The sequence below is a fragment of the Mycteria americana genome, chromosome 3, assembly GCF_035582795.1.
Source record: "Mycteria americana isolate JAX WOST 10 ecotype Jacksonville Zoo and Gardens chromosome 3, USCA_MyAme_1.0, whole genome shotgun sequence".
Taxonomy (NCBI): domain Eukaryota; kingdom Metazoa; phylum Chordata; class Aves; order Ciconiiformes; family Ciconiidae; genus Mycteria; species Mycteria americana.
In genome coordinates, this window is record NC_134367.1 from 97,915,653 (window position 1) to 97,937,999 (window position 22,347).

At 42.9% G+C, this 22,347-nt stretch overlaps 1 long non-coding RNA gene across 1 annotated transcript; it reads right to left on the reverse strand.

Moving 5' to 3' along the window:
• Window positions 1-13,577: 13,577 nt before the first annotated feature.
• Window positions 13,578-22,347, reverse strand: LOC142407122 (uncharacterized). The gene is made up of 3 exons (XR_012774815.1): window positions 22,292-22,347; window positions 17,884-18,013; window positions 13,578-14,066 (listed from the first exon to the last, which is right to left on the reverse strand). It is a non-coding gene; the product is annotated as an uncharacterized LOC142407122 (long non-coding RNA).

Here is a 22,347-nt window from a genome sequence, read left to right on the forward strand (position 1 = left end):
AGCTTACCCTGTTGCACGATAGGTATAGACATTGCTCTTAAATTTGCAGCGGAGGTTTTGCATGCATAAGCAAATCAGTGGACTACATGGTGCTTAATATTCCTCTGCCCTTGCAGGTTAGTTATGCAGGCAATAAGCAGCAGCATTCCTGCAACGAGTCACGCTAACTTATGCCTCATTTCTGCTGCTAGCACCACAGCTCTCGTAAAACTCAGAATGTAAGATGCTGCTTCTCTTGAGAATGGCTTGTAAGTACTACCTTACTTTTGCAAGCATCACTGATGAATGGGTAAATGCAAATAAAAACATGGGTAGCCACAGAAACCCAAACTCAAGAGGATAAATTACTCATTTTAGACTTAAGAGTCAAAATCAGGGTAACAATACCTATATCCACTGACTTCTGAGGTACTGTGCCTATCACAGTTAGTATACCAGTACTGCCTGCTACAATCCCTACGTCCTAAGCTATAGGACATCTGCTATGGCTGCACAAATTATGTTCAGATGACCAAAAAAGCAAGTGTTCGCCCAAGAAACGGCACTCCTACAAAGACTCTAACGCTGCCTAAAATGCCACCGCATCAGGAATGAAAAATGCTGCTTACGGCTCATTTAGCAAGGTCTGTAGTTCACATATGTTTTCTGTTTGGTGCTTCAGACTTCCTCCTGGCTGGAGGCAAGGGGAGGGAGCCCAGCTGTGCCCGATTATGGTCAGAGGCATGGAGGTTAGAGTTTAAAAGCAGTGCAGGAGGTCAGTTGTTCACTTTGGCTTGGAGATGGGGCTGTGCCTCTGTGCTCTGTTTTGATTTTTATCAGTCCTGCAGGTTTTGGGGCTGATTCTAGTTTATTCTATACTAGCTCTGTACTGATGTCGGTCTACTGAACCCTGATTTTATGAAGGTAAGGGTACCATGAGGCTTGCTCGCTGTAACACAAAAGGTCAGTCTCAGCTTGCTTCCCATTGCCTGTGCCCACCTCCGTGGTGCATACCAGGGGCTGGGGCCGAGTGTAAACCAAGCCCTGCTGAGCATCTGAGCATCAGAGACCTGCTTGAATCCATGAGATTTAGGTGAGGGCTATAACGATTTCATTTTTCTGAGTTGTTTTTAGGAGTCTGGAAGAACACTGGTCTTTAAGTGAATCTCAATGTAATGCTTTTAGGACCTGTGTGATTGATGGTGTCTATAAATACTATTTAAGCGCACAATAGAATATTTAACATACCATTTTCAGCAGGCTGTGAGCCAGGCTTGCTGCCTTGCTCCTGCTGCAGCTTCCCCTGCTGTGGGGGAACCCTCCGGGTGGTGTGTCCTTGGTACTGGGGGTATGGGGTTGGGGGGGCTCCCTCAACACCCCCCCCCTTCATTTTGGCAAAGGTGTTATCCAAAGAGCATGCTGGGCAAGTGAGGTGCTTAGGCGCAGCGGGAAGGGTGTTGGGATTTCTGTGGTGGGGTCCCCGAGCTGTGGCTCAGCGTGGGGCAATGCCTGTTTTCTCACAGGAAGAGGAGGAAACAACCCAGAGGGCAGCACAGGCAAATGGGGCAAGTGGCTCCAGGCAAATAGTTATGGGAAGTACAAAACATGGGGGGGAAGAGGTGAATTCTTCCCCCCAGTCCTCCCACATCTATTTCTCAGAGATATCTGTGGTGTTATTTATAATTTTAATGCTTTTCTTGGGGGGTTGGGGGGGAGCCTTTTATAGGAAATGGATTACGTGTTTCTATATTTAAGAAGGGAAGTTTTTTGATGCTAAAGTAGGGAAAAAAAACCCTAGTGGTTTACTGTACTAAAATTTGCAAGTACTTAGCGTAACGTAGCGATTAAAGCAGTCTTTTACTAGTATGCTTGTAAATCATAAATTCCCACTGCAGAATGGCTCCTGTGGCATTTAGCCAATTAACCTTCGTGTGCTTTGATCTCGCTTTGACTCTAGAAGTTCAGGCTGCTCCCTAGCTTGTTTAGTTGTTGTTGTTAACAAAACACTTGCTGTTTGAAATACACAGTGCTTAGTATACGTGCTTCAGGTCCCTGAGCACATGCAATATTGATGTCTTGTGGATCATAGAAAAAGCCTGACTCATTAGTGAAGAGATATTAAATAAACATCCTCAAAGAAAGCAAACAACCTCGGCCATTACAAAGACGATTTTTCAGCCTGAACTGCGCTAGCAGAGGCGTAGGAAATGCGAGTTTAGTGAACTGGTGAGGAGAGAGGAATCGTCTTGCGTTCGCAGGGAGCCAAGCGATGCATCCCCTGCCTGCCTTGCAGACTCGCCCGGCCGTCAGCGGTGGGGCTCAGCTGGGAAGAGCGGGGACCTGCTCTGCCTCCTGGCCTGCCTTTCCCAGGGGCTGGGAGCGGAGCTGTGGGCCAGACGGTAAGGACGGAGCTTGCAGGGAATATTCCTGTCCGGCAACCAGCAGCCAGCAAGCACAGCCTTTCTGCAAAGCACTTGCAACCGTGATGGCTGCTGTGTGCACGAGTCTGTCCTCATTGCCCCTGGGTTCTCGTCCAAGATCTGCCTTTGGCTTACCCCTTCTCTTGTCCTCACATTTAAGAGTATAATCTATGGTATTTACCTTTCTCCTTCCCTCCCATAGGTAGTCTTCCAGTGAAGGGCTGAAAACACTCATTGAGACCAAAAATACTTCAAGATATAAAGCTTATCATGAGCCTTGAGTATTCTTAAATAGGTTGGATATATATTTTGCAAGCCATGTGACATTTATTATTTATAACTAATGAATATGTGACAGTTGAGAAATATGAAAGAGAATCTGCTCTCTCTGTTCAGGGTCTCTCAGTTCACATGAGTCAGTCTCAGAGTCTGAAGCCTAAAAAAGGTCACTTTGCAATCTGTAAGTAGCTTTAAAGCCTTTGCGAGCCTTAAAACATCAGGCTTAGCCAGTGGAAAAAACCTCCTGGAACAAGGTAGCTCTGCCAGCAGAGTTGGAAAATGGAGAGAGCTGCTAAGTCTCCCATCTCCTGCTCTTGATGCAGGTAGAGGAAGGAGAGCAGGTGGTTTCCTAGAGGCTGAGCATATGTCTGATTCATCACAGCTTCAGCTAATAATTCTCACATTTATCTATGCCAGGCTTGTCTCCAAGTGACCAAATGTAAAACTTGACATTGCCTTATGGATACATGGAACTGGTGAGTAGTCCTGCCTTCACAGAACCTGGTATTCCCTTGTACTCTCTCCTGTCTCCTGCCTTTCTTTGTCATCGCAGCCTACATATCCCACCACTCAGCCACCAGCACCCGTAGTCTGCTGCTTCTCACTAGACCCACATCAGCCAAAACTTGCAACAGAGTAAGTGCATTTCTTTAAATGCAGGTTTTCTTTCCATCCAAACATCCAGTACCCACCCATGAGGGAAGGTGAGAGCCTAGACGTCTCCCATCACACAGACAATGACAGAAATGTGTCTCTCAACACACAGCTGACTCCCCTCCCCTTCCCCATACTGAAAACCCAAGTGTTGTGCTTTCATAAAGAAGGCAGCTGAAAACACGGTCCTGCCCCATGACCAGTGGCCCTGTGGGGGTTGTGGACAGACACCCCTTTGCAAACCGCTATGGCAGTGAAAAAGGTTACTGCCCTTCTTGACCTGCCTACAGGAGCACCTCTCAACCTGCTCGTGTCAGAACAGGCTGGGTGTATAAGGTAGGGTTCCCCTTGCTCCACTGTGGCTGGAGCAGGAGGAGTGTTTGCATGAGCTGCTCAGCTGGAAGATGAGCCCCCAGGCTGGGGTTGGGATGATCTGCAAGACACAGGGGCAAGGCTGGAGGCAGGTCAGTCTCCTTGGATCAGCACAGCTGAATCTGGGGGTAAACAGCTGGTCCCTGCTTATTTGGCGTAAACACTTTTGCTCATCCACCTCCTACTATTAACTTTCCCTCAAGTGGGGTTTCCCTCCACGCTGCCTTACACATATGAGAAGATCTGGGACAAAAACCCACCTTGCCGCCTCCATCCGGACTTCCTATCCTTCCTTTAAATGCCTTGCCAGGTTGCGAAGCCGGTGCCAGCTGTCAGCATTGGACTGTGACTAATGTTCATTTTCTTGCACAGTAGTATGCTTGGTTTCTTATTACCTATCTTCAACCTTCCTGCCGTCTCCTTCTCTTCCTATCTTCGTATTTATTTTGTGCATCCATTGCAAGTAATTAGCTCTTAGAAATAGGAATTGCAAGTCTGGTTTCCTCAGGAAATGAGGCTTAGGTGATCATGCTCTGTACATGCTCAGATAACTGTTGAAGACACTGGTTGATTTAATTTGGCTGATGGAGAGCGGGCTCAAAGCAAAATGAATTCCTACAAGTTTTGTGCAAGTAGGCAGCTAGCTGGAGCAGACAGGAACCACGAAGTCATGTGCCAGAAACCAGTAGCAGATAAATTTGCATCTGAGTAGATACCAAACAATTCATAAGGGAGATACACTAATAAGTGTCAAGAAAGTGCCTCAGTTTGTACCTGCAAATGACCACAAGACATAAACCCATAAGAAACCTGGACTGTTCTAGTGCTTGTTGAATTACTTGCTTTTTTATGTTGTTTGCATTATGATTGGGAGACTAGCTTTACATCCCTGAGAGGAATTTTTAGTGTGTTACTACAGACTGTGAAAAAATAATAGCAGCAATAAAGACAGAATGTACTAATGAATGTTTCCCATCCATGAAGCTGTTTTCAGGGCAGCACCTTTCTGTGATCCTGCTGGCTTTGGCACTTCTCCATAGCTTTCTCTACCACAGAGAAAGCTTTTCTCTGCCTTGTAAAAGTCTTGTTCAGTCTTAATATACTAATTTTGCATCTGTTTCATTTCAAATAGTGGCACAATAGAGCTCAAAAGGACATTTGGGCTTTCTTAATCATTCCTGCTAGGAACAAAAGGCAACTCTAGTGCTGTATCACCAGGGTCCACCAAACTGACATAGTGCAGTTGGGTTTTAGCCATCTTCTCAGGCTGCCTGCTCTCCCGGTCTGTGAATCTCAGGAGATCTAATTGCCAAAGGTTCATCTGACAACTGCACGGCACAAAATCTTACCCCACCATTTTGGGTCTTTTTGCCAGCAGCAGATCCTCAGCCCTTGCCCTCCCCATTCCCCTCCCAGGGACAACCTTAAAAGTAGCCCAATGACATGTAGGCATGTGTAACCCTGCAAGAAATCAACTGGCCTGCAAATGGCAGGTGATGGATCTAAACCTGGCTCAAGGTTTCCAGCTCCTGACTGCTTACACAGCAAAGGTGGTAAGTGCAGTACTAAAATCAGTGTGAGGCTTTGCACGGTGACACATGCCTGCCCAGAAGCGGACAAAAGGGAGGATTTAACCATAGACCAATGCTATTTTTTTCTGCAAAAAAGGCACTTTTCCACTGTAAGGCAAATCCTAAAAATAAAAACAAAAAGGCTTGTGCAGCAGTTTGGCTGCCATGTTTCATGCAGTAGTGCCATGTTACAGAGATGAGCATCAGTGCTTAGCTTACAGATTGTCTTAACACCTGGAAGGCTGTTACAGAGACAGGTTTAATAATTAATTGCTGTTTCCCTGAGACAATGCACCCTGGATCTCTTAAGGAGCATATTGCACACCAGGTAACAGGAGGAGTAGGCAAAAGAGACAAAAGCATTAGAAAAGATAAAAAGACTGAGATCAAATAATGTTATTCCTCATGTCGTGGTGGAGATGGGGCTATACTCACCTGATCCTGCGAGGAGGTTGCCTGGAGGTGGTTCAAAGTACTTGAGGTCAAAATACTTGTATTCCAAAGTTGCTTTTAAGTAAATGACTCGTATGGCTGGTGGCAGGAAAGATGGGAGCAGATCAATTCCTTGATGTAACTATGTTGGGCTTATGTCATGTCACCCTGCACAGATGGGGGTATGGAGGGGTTGTTTTATAATGAGAAGTATGGTACCTGGAAATGATGCTGAAAGGTTCCTATAGGATGTTTTCTGTATGTACTATATATTTTTTCTCATCTATATTTAGCACTACATTTTTCTATGAAAGCTAATGAAATTAAATGCTACAATGAAGTGAGTAATAAGAAAAAATACTATTCTGCTGGGCTTCTTGGTGACCATGACCCAAACCATAAACGTGGGCTATATTCTAGCAGCAGAGGAGCACTAGCATCTATTTGTCTGTCTCGGGCACCTTCCCGTGACAGTTGCTATCACTTACCACCTTAGTGGGGGCCTCTGTGTTATGATGGGGTACCAAGAAGAAAGGCAACGTCTATGTGCACACATGTATTGGGGGTGAAGGTAGAGGGCCAGGTGAAGGAGGTGGTAGGCAGGAGGGGAAGTGCTCGGGGAGGGGAGGCCAGGCCTGGGGTATGCAAAATACAAGCACATACGACAGGTAAAAGTGGGCTTGTGTTGGGGGGCAGCAAATGGGGTGTTTCAAGGTGCAGTGGATAAAAGCACCAGATGTGTGTGTAGGGAAGGAAAGACACATCAACTGCACCTTTCTGCAACTCATGCTTATATTTTTTTAAATCACTGCGAATGCATAAGGGATTTCAGCCATAGGGATATTCATGATGCACAATCTTAATTCAAACTAGAGTGCACGTACAAGCACCGCAAGCAAAGGTTACCTGGTAAAATGATGAATGGATATATAGTAGCTGACAGCAGTGTGTTGCATCTTCTGGTAGCAGTGCTGTTTTGCAAACTCCAGTGCAGGGCGTAATCTTATCATAAAAGCTTATTTGACCAAATGTGTATGTTTACTGATGTGAATAGTCTGATCTTAATGGAATTGATGAAATGAGCAAAATTATGAACACATTTAAGATATCTATAAGGACAAGACTAACTGCTGGTACCTGCTGTGCTGTGAGTTTGGGCTGCTGGTGATCAGTGTGTGCTTCATCACTGAGCAAAGCCCACTGATGTCCTAAGCAAGACACAAAGACTATTTTTCTCATGTTTTTTATTGCTGAAGAGGATCTTGATTTCAGCAAGTCAGTGTTCTTTGGTAAATGTGTCAGCTCAGATGGCTTTGAAAAATGTGTTTCCTTATGAATTGTAGCTGGGTCTCAAGCTTCTTTGATAAACACAGTGCACAAATTGAAATACCAATCGTGGATCTGGGTAGTTACTTTTACAAATGGGTCTGATGCTGTTGGGCACATTTTCCCAGTGCTGCTGTAAAAGGAAGGAACTCCTGAGCTGGAAGAGGAGTTTAATAGAGGAAATTACTTGGGATTTCACTGGCTTCTGTAAGATAGACAGTTGCTGAGGAAAAGGTCTGTTGGCAAGCTTCCTCTTAGTTTATGGCCAGATCCTCAAAGTATAAGTCATCCTAGGCCAACTGAAGTTACTTTTATACTACCTGAGTTTCTTACCCCACACTTTATAATCATTTTTGGTAGCTTTCATCTGTTAATCTGCCATGGAAAACCAGCCTAGGCTGAAGCACAGCATTTATCAACCAAGTCTGTAAATCTCTCCCCCATAAGACATTTGAACTAATTCATTGCCTCCGGCATAGAGATTTTAAAATACATAATGGCAAGTTGTATGTGAAGAACCAGTAGGAGCAACAGTGAGATGTGTTTGTGGAGATGAGGAGGTCGCTCTCTTGATTGTGAAAAGCAGCAAATAGCTTGTGTGACTCCACAATGTCTGGGTTTTTAAGCAAGTGCTGGAACATGCAATTGTGATACCATAACTGGCTTGAAATAGGTTCAACCTTTACAATTTTGGCTCCAGCTTTGATGAAACAGCTTTTTCCTATCTTCTCCTTAGTTATAAGTGCTGGCACTCTCTCTGTCCACCACTGCTCCAGCACTGGTGATAACATTCAGCACTTGCCAAGTACTCTACATACTTCCAGTGTTGGAAAAACATCAGCTCATTAAATCTTCCAGGATTTCTGTAATAAGAGCAGTCATTAGAATGGCCTTCACTTTATGGGCAGGAATAAGGGAGAATGGAGTGTTTAAGTGACCTAACCATAGCAAATTAGTGGCAAAGTTAGGATGGTGCTATTGATTTCTGCATATCCTCTGAAGACTCCTGAAAACGATATTCCCTATTCACTCAGCTGAATAGCCTTGGGCTTTCTCCTATAGCACTGGTGTGGACTTGGATCTAATAGGTAGTGGGATTACAAATTTCTGGCATTGATTTCTTTTTTTCTTCAAAACTCTTTGACACTAACTGTGAGGCACTGGAAAATTTTAAGGGTGTTGAGTTTCCATGTCTTGCTTTCCTCACTCTTGAATGAAATAGTAAAATCCATATCAGAAGGAGTTATGGGGCTTTGCACATTAATGTTTGTAAAGTACGCCACTGCCTGATGGAGTGGTGGGAGAAGCTGCTCTGTGGTGCTGCCACTTCCCCATCGAGTCACGCGGTGTGCGTGCCGTGCCAAGCTGTGCTGACAGCACGGGAAGGGGAGTACTGTCCTCCTGGGTCCTGGCAAATCCACCCCTCTGCACCGAGCTTCAGGGATGGGAGGGCTTAGGACAAACGACCTTAGCATTCATTCGTGGCTCTGCCCACGAGCCTAAGACTCTTCATAATTTTTTTGCCCTTTTGCCTGATTCCTTGCAATATCTGTGGTGGGGGAGTGGTGCCCTGAATTTGCAGAGCAGTTGCATACCCTGATTTTTGGCGAGTTCTCCTCCCATTCCATGCAAGATCATGGCTTGGTATCGTACTTCTTTGAGAGCTGGCTTTTTAATGTGTGCTGAACTCAAAGCAAATGCTGGATTGGATCTTCTGCATTGTCACTTATGTGACAGCAGTCATTGGCATGCAACTGTGCATCTCCCTTATTTAGATCACAGCTGCCCCAGGTAGACTCCTCCTTGCATCCTGGAACAACTGCAAACTACATTAAAACAAAAAAAATACTTAAGTATGGAGGTGCTTCCAAATCAATACAACATTTTCCAACTACTCATCTTGATGTCTTCTGTGAAACATGACTTCTTAAAGTTTGATTGCCACTCCAAGGTCACTTGTCCTTTGCATTGAGGCCTGTGCAATGATTCACTTTTTACTCCATTTGCCACTGATAAGAACAGACCGTCTTTAGAATTTGATTTCCTCTGTGGAGTTTTCTAGGAGCTAGAGGTTGGGTGATTAATTTTATTGGGACAATAAATTATAAAGGAAGGACTATGTCATTCTTCTTCAACAATGCTTCTTCCCGAGATGACAGCATAATAAATTACAGGCGTACAGCAAATTCCTAAATGCAATCAGCTGACTCGTTGTGCTGGGTAGGTGGAAAATAAGAGCGGTGCTGATGGGTTCCGTCACTGAAGTCACATGCAAGCTTTACCACTGCCTTAAGTCAGCACGGGGTGATCTACTTTTGACAGATGGTTGAACCTAAAAGCTCACACTGAAAAAAGTTTCTTTTGACGAGGTCAGCTACTCTGCATTGCTGGCAAAGATCTCTCCTAATGTATCCTATTTTAAAAAGTAGGGTTTGCCTTGCTGGATTGAACTATTAGTCTCTTAAGATTTTCATCTCGGCATCATCTCACAATCAGTGTCTGAGGCTTCAAAGTAAAAAAGGAGGGGGGAAAAAAATAGCACAAGAAGTCCCAAATGTCTGCTACTTACATAATTATTGTATAGGGACAGGAAATGTCTGTTCTCACCCCCTTGATTTTCAGCTTCCATCTTGAAGATCTACTTATCCTTCCATTCATGTCCAAAATGCAGAGATTATTAAATAATAAAATTACGTAGCCCCTTTTGTTGCCTTTCTGTGCCCTGTACCCAGTACCCAAGCAGCAATGTATTGATGGTGTATTCCATCAGGGATGCAATGTGGGCTGTAAACCACTGTGACTTGGGAGCTGCTTCACAAAATCTTTTGAAAAGAGGGGGCAGAAGCTGGAATCAGTAATCACATGGGCTGTCCCACTGCATTTATCCCCTCTCATGAGTTAATTCATGGAAATTAAGTCCGGCAGGGACTGTCATGATCATCTGCACTGAACTCATGCTTACATTGTATAATTTAACTCGGTAATTCCTGCATAGGGCCAAACAAGCTGTAACTGAACAAGAACGTATTTTTAGAAACACCATTAATCCTGATTTAATCATTTCACATCATGGAGAATTCTCAAAAAAAGCCTTGGAAAGCATTCACCTGATTCTCCTAAATGTAACCAGGTGGTAATTAGTCTGCCGAAGGTGATGCTAGGAGTTGCTAGCTAAGGTCAGGGAACAGAACCGAGTGAATGAGCTCTCAGCCTGTGCTGTCAATATAAGAAATCCTTCCACTCCAACCTCCATAGGATGTTCTCAACCAAAGTGAAATACACAACTTGTCTTTCTAAAACCATCAGCTGTTAGTTTCATGAAGTGCCCCTACACCTGACACCCTGGTTTTGGAATGTGTTCTAAGGTGAAAAGATGCTTTTCAGAAAACCGACAGCCAATGTAAGACTAGGGTTTAGAAACGCTTATTTTCTTCTCTTCTGTGTGGCTGAACAATTATAAAGCTTCAGTAACAGCAGGCAGGAGACACAGCTGCTGGCTTCTAGGCATGACCCACTAACTTACACTATTTATACTTTTGATAGAATTAACCAACATAAGGTGTGTTGAATGCAGGGCAGCTACTGGTCAGAAAAACAAGAAATTTGGTGGTTCTTTTGCTCTTATTTGGGCAAATTTCCACTGAGTCTTACGCAAAGGTGTCATAATTTGGCTGATCAGCTCTGCTTTTTAAACAAACACATAAACATGTGCACTGCTTGACGCTCCTCTCCGTCCTTTTAGGGACCATAATGTGTTCTTAAGTATTTGGGCCACAGGTTTTGAAGAGAAAATCTGCTTAGCGGCCCAGATATTTATAAAGCTGCTAGAAAATATAGACAGAGAGATGGCACGACAGATGTGCCGACGCAGTTAGGAGGAATTGTTACAGGCACGAGAATCGTTTGTCACTGACGTGTGTTTCCCTGCGTACTCGACCCAGTTGCAGTGCACCCTTTGTAGGGTACTTGCTGTTGTGTGGTTTTGTTTTTCTGGCAATGTCCTAGAGAACCCTACTTTAAGAGTGTTGTTGTGGGGAGGGAATGAATCCTGTTCTCTTGGGGTTCATGGGGGCTGGATGCATTTTATTCTGAAGTCCAAGGTAACAAGCTTTATGGGGTTAAGATCTTTGATACCAAAGCCAATAAGAAAAGTAAGGGGCAAGGAACGTAAGAACGGGTACCAAAGTCCCCATATATTTACTATATTCCTAGCTTGAGAACTACTGGGCTGGAGCCTTCCCTAACTCCTGCTGGTGACGTTTCCTTGGCAGAGCTACAGAAACAGCCAATATGTTACAGTTGTGGGCACTTACTTTCTCTGAGATTCAGGCAATTTTGGTTTCTAAAGGTGTGTACAGTATTTTAGTACTGATCTGGGGGAAAAAAAATGTATTTTTCCAATTTAATCGTTAATTAAATCTCTTTGTCCAAAGCACCAGCTCAGGGACTCGTTATCCACTTCAACCTCAAATCTTTTTCAGACTCATGGGTTTGAGGCTAGACTAGCCCACCATCTTGTATATACATGGGCAAAGTTCTTTGATGCATATTTTTAACTTCACTGTTAACCACAATGAAATGCATATTATTTCTTTACGCCAACTTCATCTTCAGACCAATAATCCTGGCATAGTCTCTTATCAATCTTTGAGTGTTTGCTGCAGAGAAACTTACTCTGAGTCATTCTTCCTCCTTCTTTGCTTCTTTATGGCTACTTTCTAGGTTAAATCAGGAGAGAAAAACCTTTTCCTCACTGAAAGTTGAATGGGCTTTGATGAGCCATAAATTGAAACTCAGCTAATGCTTTCAGCGTACTGGGGGTGAGGATTCATGTGGCCAAGGGACTATGAGCCACAAGCTTCCTTTGCCTGGATTAATAGTGATAGTAATACAGTGATCACTATTCAAAAAGTAAACATTCTTAGAAACGAGCCATCATACAGAATCTATATATTCCTACAAAATAGCACTAAATCAGTCACATCAGGTTCTATAAAATGTTTTTTTCAGAGAGCTTGCAGAGAAAGTAAAGAATTCCCTGTATTTCTGTGATCACAATTCTCTCTAGGAGCAAGCACTTTATTGTATTGTATATCTGGTTCCATAACAGCAGTGAAAACCTCTACTTAGAGGAACCCAGCTTTCTAAAGGACTAAAAAGCTGAGCTGGCATGCTAGTTCTGACAAGGGTAGAGTATTAGCCCTTCTTTGGAATTAGACCAAACGATCAAATTTTGTCCTTGTTTCATCTGAACAAGCAAAATACGGCACAAAGATTGTGAAGCAAGTATGTTTAAAAATTTAATGAACTATAAATGTATGGCAGGGTTTGATCCAAAGCCCACTGAAGTCCATGGAGAGGAATGCTTTCTCAAACACAATGTGAATGAGAGAGAGGGAGAAGGAAAAACAGTGGAGAACTTCAGGGAAAGAGCAAAGGAAAAAGCAGAATAAAGCGACAGGCTAATCAGAATTATATCATAGCTCTCCCTCCTTAATCCCAATGTACGTTCCCCACTATTCCTGTTATTTTTTCACGTATTCTTTACGGTAAGGCCGCAGCTAGGACCCTCTTTCTGGAAGAGAAGCTCCCTGCGCTAGGCGTTTGGCCAGCCAGCTGGCTGTGAGGCTCTTCTGTTCACAGCAGACCTTGAAAGAAAGGTCTGCTCTTCCTCCACCCCTGGCCCCCCCGACAGGCACCTGGAGATGCCTTTGCTTCTCCTGGGACCTGCCCCTCTCTCAGCCCCCTCGGAGAATTGTAGGCTCTTCACTTGTGTGCTGCTCTGCTGCAAAATCCCTCTTTTGTCCTCCTCGTTGCAGATTTGGTTGTGGCTCAGAAACAGACAGCCAACCACAACAACTTTCTCCAGGGGTTCAGAACTAATCTTAACACAATCTGTTGGCACCAAAGAAATTAACTTCTTTTGAATGAGACTGGATAAAAAATTAATGCGAACGCTTATCTGATAAAGTAGCTTTTCTTAGTTTATGGAATTATTCTTCAAGCCTATGCATGTTTTTGATTCGCCTTTCTTCCAAGCTAAAATTCAACCCGGGCAAAATTTACTTTCCCCTGCATTATGATCATCAAACTTTTACTTGAGTGAACTTTTTTCCTTGAAGCCAAAGTCAGTTCTGTGTCTCAGCCAATTTTATTCGCAGCTCCAGTCAAAAGCACCAAATCTTCTTAAAGTACACAAAGCATAGATTTGGTCCACTGCGAAGCCAGAGTCGCTAATGAGCATGGGATTTCTCATCGTCCAGATGGGTCTTTGCAAGAGAAAATGCTACTTGGAAAAGTTGCACGTTTCCTGAGTAAATCCCCCATCAGGAGTCCAGGCTGCTAAGCTACTGGAAAAGTAGGGTAGTCAGCAATAGAGAAACTTTCGGGAGGTTAAGTGTGATCAGTCAGATTATTTGACATGGAAGTCAGTAGATCAATAGGTTCCTGTACCTCTCCCCCAAAGCAATATTTCTTTGCTGAAAAAATACCACGTAAATGATAAGAAACTGCTTACCACTGTGGCTAGGATGAGATGGTTTGGGTTTTTATTTTATATGTTTTGTGCATTAAAGGCTCTATGCAGATGAAAAGATGTGTGGCACCACATTAATATGAAATAGTAATGGCAGTTGCAGAGATGGAAAAGGGATACCGGATCATCTTGATTAAGGATACCAAAAGGCAGACGTGGTGCTGTTTACCACGCTGACTTGTGCTGTTCAGGTCGATCACAGCGCGGCCCGTGAGCAAGCCTTGAGCCGTGGGACACGTCAGGTCTCTGTCGTCACCCCACATTCTCCATGAGGAGATGCAAATCCTCTGTTTGCCCAGGCTCTGCCCCCAGCTTGTCTTTGGGTGCCCCACAGCCCTGAAAACACCCCCGCGCCTCTGCCGGCGTGCGTGCTTCAGAGGTGTGCCGCAAGCAGGGAGTTTGGCCGGCAGCCCCGGTCGTGCGGGTTTCGCGTCCCCTCCTCTCACCCACACTGGAGCAGACCTGAACCGCTGGGGCATTACGGCTCACATCCAGAAACTGAGGGCAGGGAAACACGGAGTTTTATTCACATTTGGAGGAGTTTAGGGTTTTTTAATTTATTGTTCAAACATTCAAGGAACATTCGTAAAGCCCATACCCTCCAAATTATTTACTATTACTTCTAATTAATTATAGTAACCCCTGTTGCTTTGTCATATGGGAAGTAAACAACTGCTTTGACTAACTAAATACTCACATCAGGTTGGAGAAGGTTTTAATTAGTCAATTTCATTAATCACAAAGTCTGTTAGTTGCTGTTCATGTGCCATGGAGCAGTAGAAATGGCTGTTATTATGCAACGAGACTGCAACCATGCTTCTTCCTTCAAGATAGTTTAAAAAGGTGTTCTGTCCGTGTCTTGTAATACGTAATGACAGGTGTACTTTTTCTTAGGTTTTTGTCTTAGAGTTTAATACAATTAATATCCGGGATATCATTTCCTGGGGAAACATGCCTTACACTAGCAAGAGAACGGCTTATGTGATTTACAGAGGCAGGTTACAGTTTGCAGTGAAATGGGAATTCTGCAAATACTGCAATACATCCTGTTCATATCTACTAAAGGTTGAGAAGGACAAAAATATCAGAATTTGAGACTGGATTAATGAATGCATGCACAGAAAAAAGAGAAAAAAAACCCAACTTTAAAAGTACTTTTCCAGCAAAAGATGCCATAAAGCACTGTAAAAAATCTAAACCTATGGGTTTTGCTCCTATGTGCTGTAAAATTAATGTGGAAGTTTGAAATCTGGTATAGTAAGAGAGTGGAAAAAATCCAATGCAATTCATTTGAGAAGCGTATTTTGTAACTTTAAAAGATGGGACAATTAATCTACAGTAGCCATATTTGAGAAATATCTGTAGTGCTCATAAAAATCTTCAGGCTGACATCAATGTATATAAACCCTGTTGGGCTGACTCCTCTGCAGCATAAGTGATGGTAATTACTCTGAAATCAATGACCCAAACTCTGACAATTTGGACTGGCTGCAGGTCTGCCTGTGCTCATTTTTCATACAGTAGGTACAGAATGGGCAACGGTGAGGCTAGCTTCCCATGCAGGGCAATTGCTTCTCCACCCTGATCAAAAGGGATTATTCCCAGATCGGAGTTGAAAGAGATGATTAATCTGCGTACATTGTTCAGTCCTGGGTCTTTGTATCGTGGTCAGCAGTTCGTGAAAAACCCGAGTAGGAAGCACCACCACCTCTTCTCCCCTTGGCTGCCAGGTAGTAACAACTTTCAGTCACTACTACCCTGGTCTAGACTCATGCAGTAGCCTGGAGGTAAAAGATATGTAACCACTAATGAATCCTTTGAATTGCCTAGTTCCCACTTTTTCACCTAAATTATACTTTTTAAGGCTATTTACCAAAATTACACAGTATTCTTTGAAGAAGAAAGTTTCTGCTTTTCACAGGCATCATTCTTTATGTCCTCTCTTGGAAAATTGCAGGTGCATTATATCACTGCTATGGGTGTTATTTATTATTATCTCTACTGGGAAATCAATTGGTGCTGCAGAGGATAACAACAAACACTTATAGCAAAGAGGAGATTATATTCTCCTGTGGTGATGCTGATGATGCTGATAGATGGTAAATAGATGGTCGGAGAAAACCCTACTGTTAGCCTGGCAGGACTGACCTTAAACAGCTATGTAGGCCTATATATATTCTGAGTGCAGCCTGCCACCAAAGCAAAAGCAATGGGTGCAGTACAGGTGTAGGCTGAGTGCCAGGATTAAACTTGCATTTGCATCACTTTTGTTTGTTTTTAGAAAAATGCTCTTGGGTGTGTTTGCTTGAGTAGTGAAGCAAGAACTTCATTATTTTAATATGAGGCTCTGTGGCCTGAAGTGGAATAGCAGCCACTAGTGCTTTGCTCTTCTTGCAGTCGAAAAACAATACTAAAATATATCAAAGTGTCTGACCTCTCCTGGTTCTCTGAAAACCTCGGCCACCGCCCCTACTGCGTATCCATGATCGAAAGCACATTCCAAGGCTCCACTGCACGTTGGGTCCCTGGTTTGGCCTATACGTTTGTCCTTTTTGTAGCCTTCAGTGGTGGTGCAGGTGATCTCTCAGAGGATTATTTTCATGTAAAGTCCTACAGAGGCCACAGTAACACGGCAGACTCTCTTTGCCAGGCACTGCGCGAACACATAACGAGCGACAGTACCTGCCTGGGACAAGGCACAAACCCCACCTGTGGCAAGTAGGAATCCCCTGGTATTTTCTGTAATAAACATACAATGCCCTAATTCAATTCCAGTTTGGGTAATTACATTGCCTAGTCAACTTTGCCAGTGGTATCACCAGGACGTAGTGTTCTGCATTTACTGCTTTGGCTGTTGCTAACAAACTGTTTGGCTATCACACTCTTAGCTAGTACTGAAGGCGTGATGATGGACATTCTCAAAATCTGTAAAATGAGCAGACCTGATTGAAGAGGTCCACATCACACTGCAGAATTAGTCGCAATTGAGAGAAATGAGGTTTCTCCTTTATTTAGTATATGCCTAAAGTGAATTCCTCTGAATTAAATAACAAACTGTGACTGATTCCAGGGCAAATCTGGTTCCAGGACTTCATGAGCAGATGGACTTTGGATTCGCAGCAGGTGAAACTCACGCTGTACGTGTGAGATAGCATTGTTTTTCTATGTGATCTAATAAGTAACTTTTCAGGTCCTAGCCTTGCCAATTTTAAAAACTTGTGTCATTGTTTTCTGAAGGGCAGCATTTGCATTTTTGAGGAAACCTAGCAACACTCATGTGAAAGAAAAATAATTAAAATGCGGTAGACTATTAGAAACGCAAGACTGAATTACAGTCTACTGGGGAAAACTAATCTAAGTGTGGCTAATGACATCCTTTAGAAAGTGATACTCAGCTAAGAAGATATATTAATGTCATTTGTATTGATAATCTATGTTAATGCTTGCAAATATTTTAATTTAAATTATTTTAAAAAATTTAGGGAGTCTATATTTAAAGATCCAGTGGAGTATCCATCAAAGGGCAGACATTTTTTTCTATTGGTATCTTAGATATGTTTACAGTTCATGGTATCAAAAAATGGAAAACTAATATGAAAATCCTAAAAGGAAAAATTACTCTTAATACACTTAACTAAGAAGAAAACCAAAGTAATGTATGTCAGAAGAAATGTGTAGGTAAAGCTAGTGAAATATAAGCTGAAATAAAGCAAATTTCACCCTGGCCCTATTAATCTATGATATAGTTTAAGGCAGATTGAATGGTCCCTGTTCAACCACAGCTATGCAAAAATCAAATTAGATTATACCACAACAGATACACAGTTAGTTAATATGATGCCAAACAGGATTTAACTTTGTCTCTGCTGAGTATTCAGTTCTGGTCAGCACATTCTAACAAATCTACCTTGATTTTCCATAACTGTATTGAAGCTCAGTAACATCTGGCTGGGTAGACCAGGTTTAAGACTTTGGTTTACACTTGAAGGCTTTGTACTGTGTAGGCTGATTTTTATGACATAACTACTTCAACAAAAGCCCTAGCATAGACACAATTATACCAGCAAAAAAAAAAGTGGGTTTGATGTTATGGCTTATATCACTTGCCAAACTAGAATGCATTTTACAGGCAAAAAGCACTCTAATTATGTAGGAGGAGTTTACTGGCATAACTACACCAGCACGACAAAACTTTCAAGTGTAAACAGGAGCTAGGTGCTTATTTAAGTCAGTATGTCTTCTAACCACTTAACAAAGTATAATTTGTTTTCCAAAACCTCCCCTTCCCCAGCCACACACCGGGTCTGACTCTCACCCGGTTCAGAAGTCAGCAGCAGGACACCAGCCCGTCGGAGAGGGAGAATCAGGCCTGCCCCTTTAGAGAAAGGCTGCGCCGATGCGATTCACCCGCTAGCAGAGGGTGGTATAACAAGAAAAGCAACACCCTGGGAAGTACAAAAAAAATACAAAAAATTAGTCCTTGTCCTACTTCTACTTACACATTCATATGACTTCTTCTCACACTTCCCTGTGTAACTCATGGCAGCTCTAACCTCCTTATTAATCAGCGTATGGGTGCAGCCGGGACAAAAGGGATTTAAGAAAACAGCACGAGATGCTAACGGGGCACCAGGCAGGCTGTGCCCCACACAGAGCAGGTTCTCCTTCACGCAATACGGCTGCCGGCTCTGGCTGCCGTAACCAGCCACAGGAAACTTTTTTTCTCATCTGAGGCCAGGCTGGCATGGCTAGACTGCGTCTGTGTGATGTTGTGTGAGGACACGTTACCAGCTTGGGTTGTTGATAGCTTGGCTCATTCTTCCAGTTCACAGTGCAGGCATAGGAAGGACCTTATGCCTGCAGGAAGACTGTGGGCAGAAGGTCAAATTTAAAGGATTACAGCAACTGGGCAGTAGAGCTTGCACAGTAGCTGCCTATTGTATTTCTGACTGTTGCCATTGCTATTTTAATGAGCTCTACCTTTACCCCTTCCACTCTCCCCCCACCCAAAAAAGTGCAAGTCAGACGTGGAAACACCTATCTTGTACTTTTTCTGGTATTTGGGTTGAAAAGGGCAAGGAAAAAAATAAGAGAAATCAGTAAGATCACATTCCATTAATATTTTGGAAATCCACAGGCTTAATGAGAGAAAAGAGCTAAATGCATGACTGGTGTCACTAGCAAGTCATCTGGAGTGTGCAAGGGAAAATGCTTTTAAAATCTTTAAAGTAAGTGATCATGCAAAGACGCAGAGAGTCAACACTTGAGGCAAAAGGTGTTTAATTAGCGTGGGAAAAGTCTCTGTTCTAAGTAATTAAAGGTGAAATTCCAGAGTAGATGAGAGAAATCCAAACTCCTTAAACATTTTACAGCTTTAAAGAGAAAGCTGCAAGGGTTCAGAGATAAACAAGGAGAGGCAGAGGATGAAGCCAGATTGCCTGCTTATGCAGCTCTACTGAGGTATTGCAAGGGCTGAGAAGTAGGTCCCTGCCCATGTAGGGTGATTCAAAGCACCAGAGACAGGCATACAGACATCCCCTACAACTAAGGAGTAGAATAAGCATCCTCTGAAGAATGACCAAAAAATCCCACATGCTAACCAGGGAGCTGCCTTGAATTAGTCTGTAGGTAGTACTATGCAGAGGTGTACAGAGAGCAATATAGGCTGGACAGGATCTGGGGGTCATTGGGTCCATCTACGCAGCTCAAAGCAAGGCCAGTTTAAATCAGGTACCTGGCACCTTGCTGAATTCTTGTCCTGCTCAGGAGGCTGGGGGTCTCACTCCTTTTGTATGCTGGTTATAGGCTCCTCACCTTAGCTAAATATTTAGCAGGAGGAGGATTTACTCTTTAAAACAAGGCTGTGGTGGTGATGGCCAGTCTTGCAGAATGATATATCAGCTAAAGCGGGCACCCAGGAAATGGGATTTGGGATCCAGACGTATGACATTGCCCAGGGCATGCTGTAATCCCCAACCTATGGCATAGCCTGAGAAAGAGGGGAATGTTTCCTCCTGCTAGAAAAGCTGGCCTGTAGGCAGCTGGGCTGCAGTCGTGGGGCTTAGAAAAGAGGTTAGGGCAACCTGCCATGCAGTAAGGCACCTCAGCTTTGGTCCTTACTCTCAGAGCTGCTAATGGATTTTATATTAGACAGCATCTTCTTTATATAGGGCACAAATAATCCTGGCATCAGGGACAAGCAATACAGACAAAGGAACGATAAGTTCATGGGTCCTCATGAAATGGAGACGTTGAGGTGTCATTATTGCCTGTGCTGAAACATCTCTGGACATGCTTGGGAACAGGACTGCAAGCATATGGAGGACGTAACAAATCTAAGATTTACTAACCAAAGCCTTCACTTGGAGGCTGATAGGGTGACTATGGGCATCGTGGTTTTGGAATTTGGCATCACAAGAAGGAACTGTTTAAGACTGAGGCACCTACGTATTTTTGGAGGTCTAACTATAAAGATATACACACTACGGTGCCTGTTTTACATGAAAAAAGGCTGTATATGATAGGGTTCAATCTCCTAGATGAAACAAAACTGGAAAAATCCTCAGTGCGACGTGAACTGAAAATGTTCCTTTTTCTTTTATTTGTTCTGGGTACAACAAAGTCAGATATTAGTCATGCAATCTTTCGATTCCAATTGTTTCCAATGAAGTCCATACTTCACAACAAGCTTTGCTGTATGAGAGTCATGACTAAGCTTTCAATAATTTGGATTCTACTACGATTTTTAATAGCATTTTCCAGTTAAGCTCTTTCTCCCTTCTCTGTAATGGTTGCCATTATAAGTTTATAAGAAGATTTCCCAGCAAGAGGATTTCTTACCACCCAAAGCTTTCCTATGGAGACACTATTAGCAACTATCAGCAATATTAGCAACTGTTTTCTGAATTATACTTATGACACAATTCTACAGCTACCAAGTGTACTGCATTTCTCTTCATTAACAAGCTCACTGATGTTTACTGAAATGTATTTTATTGAACTTATGCATATATGAGGGCACTGTCAAAAGCTGTATCTTTTCTCAGTGTTGGCCAAGCCCAAAAAGCTTTAAGTTTACAGTCCAACTTCTGACTAGCATGTGGGAACGGACTCATAACCATCTGCACAAAAGCCTAAACCATTTCCTAGCTACATATTTTAAAAGGGCTTGCCACAAGTGGAAGTGGGATTACCTAGGATTATGCAGAGTGAGCTAATCATCTAAGGCAGGTATCAAACAGTATAAAAAATATCCAGATGATTCCTGGGAATCTTTTCTTCCTAGTGGAATAGGAGAGAAAACAGAAGAGATAATTTATACTTTAGGAAACAGAAAGTCAGCTTGCTGCTCTCAGAAGAAAAAGACAAACGCTGAGTCTGTATCAAAGGTACTGCAGCAGTATTTGTGACCCTCGGGAAAGAGTTAAAACTGCCCAGTGGTTGCTGAAAGCCTGTTGTAAGATCACTAACTGGCCAATTAGAGTTTATTCTGATTAGAAAGCGCTCATATTTTAAGGGATGAGTATATGAAATTTTAACTGTCTGTCACACTAACTTTTCTGGTCATTTAATTAGAAAGAAGACGCTCAAGAAAGTCATTAATTTTTTAAATTCCTGGGGACAGCCCCAAAAAGGAGCTTAGCTTCAAATGAGGGATTTACTCTGCTTAACTCCAAAACCTATGTTGTGAAGAACGTTGTTTATAAGTCACGAAACTCTGAAAGGGTCATGCGTGGCACAGGTGTCCTGATTTTCTGCACTGTAGTACATGCCTAACATGTCCTGCGTACAAACACAAGTGTCCTACCCAGGCCTGCTACGTTAAACACAGGCAAGGTTCTTGGGGAAAGTAGGATTTTGTTGTTGGTGGTGGTTGTTTTGTGGTGGGGGTTTTTTGTTAACTATATCAGCGCTCTCTCTCTCTCTTTCCGTATGTATCTCAATATTTTCTTGTTGCCTGAGTCAGACAGCTCCAGACTCAGTATTTTGGTTTCTGGAGTCTCATTCAATGACCCAAATGCCTCTGCCCTGGGTACAGGCTTTTTTTGGGGCCCCTACAGGGGCAGAGCACCGCAGCACCTGCAACCATTTTGGCTTTGGGCCTTATGCAAAATGCAACTTTGTCCTTTTACTTCTGCCCCTGTGAAAGTCATGGAAGTGTTTATACGAAAATGTTTTCTGTTCCACTTGTGATAGAGCCTCAGTAGCTCAGCTGAAATTGCCTGGATGTTCTAAACTTATAAGCATCATCCCACCAGAGATGTGTTCTTGAATGTTAAATTTAGGCTAATTGGAGGCATATCCTTTAATTTAGCAAGCTGAGGTTACTAATACAGATCAAGAGCTAAAAATTAACAGTGGAGCTGATGTATGCTAAATGCCTAAGTGATATCTTAACCTATAATTATACAAGTTCTGTTAATAGTGAATAATTCAAATCTTCAGGGATTTCAATAGTCTAATGGGCTGTAGTTATTTCCAATTTACATTATGGTTGCTAGGTTTCATTAAAATGAGAAAAAGGCTGTATAGCGTAGCAGAAGAAAATTGGTGTTTGAAGTTATCACCCAGGAATCAAAATATGAAATTTAAATTAGAAGGTGTCCAAGCAACACAATGACACCAAAGCCGAGTGCTGATAATGAAAGTAGGAAGAGAGCGAGTTTGCAGAGAATATTAAAGGAAGACGGCACTACTAGCAACACGCTCCGTAACGACGATACCTTAAACGCCGCACTACTGCAGCACATAAGCAGTCCAAAACATATTACAAACCCCA